The 2554-nt window shown below is 39.4% G+C and overlaps 1 protein-coding gene across 6 annotated transcripts in view; it reads right to left on the bottom strand.

Annotated features, from left to right (window-relative positions):
* Positions 1–2554, bottom strand: part of TPD52L1 (tumor protein D52-like 1) — a 104427-nt gene that overhangs the window by 26359 nt on the left and 75514 nt on the right. The window lies entirely within an intron of this gene.

Genomic DNA, 2554 nt, shown 5'->3' with positions numbered 1-2554 from the left:
AAGGAATATGAGTCTCTCCCCTCCCTTCCCCTAGCAGACCTTGCACAAACTTGACACTCCCTCTGCTCAGACATTCCCACCTCCCTGCCAGGCACCTCTTTACTTCAGCAACAGAACTGCCAGCATTGCTCTGCCTTCCATTTGGGTAGTTTACCTGTGCAATGTGATTAGGAAGGCCATGCAGGAAGGCCTTCCTGGTACTTACACACCACAGGGAAGTTCAGACCAATGTAATATGAAGTCCTTAGGCCAGAGTGCAAAACTACTGACAGATAAACTTATTTAATTTAATGTCTAAAATCCCGTTATCCTTTCAGGAGCTTGTTCATATGGTGTTGCAATTTATCTTTTAAATTGCTGCACATCAGTGCGTGATTTCTTATTTTTTCCTGTAATTGTCATCATTAGGTTGGGGAAGGTTGGTTCATTTCTGGAGATAAACTGACAAGCTTCCTGGCTCCATCCTGTCTGACTCTGGGCTGTGCCCTGAACCTATCTGGTTGAGTCCTTAGGGTACACAAGCATAGAGCCCAGTAGGACTGCTAGGCCATATTTAGAGGGAGAGAAACATTCTCATTCTTATGGAAACTAAGGAAGTTGGGGAGATGTCATGCTCATTTTAGACCCAATTCCTCATACAAAGGACATCTTCACATAGCAGCAAAAAGTCTTACACTTTAGTTCTTAGGAACCAGCAGGCAAAGTTGGCTGCTGGCAAAACTGAAATAATTGCTGTCAATCATTGGTACCTCTTCCTACCATCAGGTCTCTCTATGCCTAGGAGAAAGAAAGAAAAATTGACTCCAACTTAGTTATTAGGAATGCAATATCTTTACCTTCCAAAGTGTGATAGTAGAGAAGAAAATGCATAACCCGAAGACAATTTCTTAATGGTGAAATTTGGGACTAAAGTTAGGGCTAGGGATAAAGCCTCTGTGATTTCCTCACCAGCCCCTAACCCCCAATACACAAAAAGAAGAAAAATTACATCACATATGTGGAGTACTCTTCTTTGGTACAAGACCCCCTGGCAGGTAAAATACTTTACAACATTAGAAAAGTACCATCATCATTAAATGTTTCATGCAACTTCAGAATAATAAAAAAAGTGTGATTGTAGAATAATCGAGATTATTCTGTACCTTGCCTAACATAAGACAGGATGATAATGGCAAAGCAAAATCCATTTCTTCTTTTTTTTTTCTTTTGAGACAGTCTTCCTCTGTCGCCAGGGTGGAGTGCAGTGGTGCCATCTCGGTTCATTGCAACCTCTGCCTCCTAGGTTCAAGTGATTTGCCTGCCTCAGCCTCCCGAGTAGCTGGGATTACAGGGGAGTTCCACCACATCCAGCTATTTTTTTGTATTTTTTAGTAGAGACAGGGTTTCACCATGTTGGCCAGGATGGTCTTGATCTCCTGATCTCGTGATCCACCCACCTCAGCTTCCCAAAGTGCTGGGATTACAGGGCCAAAACAATTTCTACTGGTCTAAACCCAACTCTAAATACTCCCTAGAATAGTGAGAATGAAAAGTGCAAAACAAAAGACGAGAAGTACAAGGTTTTCTTTGTAAATCAACTGCCAACAAGTCAGTGTTGAAACTGCCAACCAGTTTTGGAAGACATACGTAATGAGTGTCAAGTGTGCTGAGGAGAAAACACCTTCTCATTTATAGTTTTTAAGAGAAGAAGTTTAAAAAAAGTATATCTGACAAATGTTTAAAAATATAAAGAGAAAAACATTCAAACAATAAAACCTAACGAAAGAAGTCTGAGTGAAAACAGAGTTTCAGTGAATAAAGTTTTATTTCATGAAGCTGCTTCATAGAATCTGCTTCACGTGCAACATACTTAATGATTATTCACATTTCTTTGCTTTGCTTTTAGAGAAAGCATTGTTTTTTCCCTAGCTTCATGCACCAAATCAGCCTTGTAGGAAAAATGAAACAAAACACAACAGAGTGAGGAGCCAGCAGGCTGAGTTAATAAAACACTGTTCACATGATACTTACGCAGTGGTAGTCTGCATGTCATGCCAGCTTTTGCTGAAGTTCTGTTTTAATTCATTCATCAGGTTCATGCCGAGTTTTTGTTTTATCTCAACTAGATGCCTTTCTTTCGCTGACAAAACTTGTCGTAGTGTTGTAATTTCGTCTTCTAGCTATGAGGTGGAGGGGAAATGGTGGGGAAAAATGTCAGACCAGCAAAAAAGGATACTTACAGAAGCTCTGGGTGTTCCAAAGCAGTCTCTGACCCTCCTGTTTATACAACCCCACGTGTGGGTTTGCCAAACACATTCCCTACAGATGATAGTCTAATATCTCAAAGTAGAAACAGAATTTTTCATTTTAATGATTATAGAAGTAATCAATGCTGCTTGTTTTAAAAAAAAGTCAGATTGTACAGAAAAACATAAACAAGAAAATAAAAATCACCTGTATCCTACTAGGAAATAGCCACTGCTTATTTTTTGGTTTCTAAACTTCCAAATGTTCTTTCTATAAGTTGTATACAGACATAATTTTTGAACAAAAATTGGTTTTCTACTGTAACCTT

This window comes from Mandrillus leucophaeus, unplaced genomic scaffold (assembly GCF_000951045.1).
Source record: "Mandrillus leucophaeus isolate KB7577 unplaced genomic scaffold, Mleu.le_1.0 Scaffold405, whole genome shotgun sequence".
Classification (NCBI taxonomy): domain Eukaryota; kingdom Metazoa; phylum Chordata; class Mammalia; order Primates; family Cercopithecidae; genus Mandrillus; species Mandrillus leucophaeus.
The sequence above is the reverse complement of the archived record's forward strand: the minus strand, read 5'-3'. Positions and strand labels throughout refer to the sequence as shown.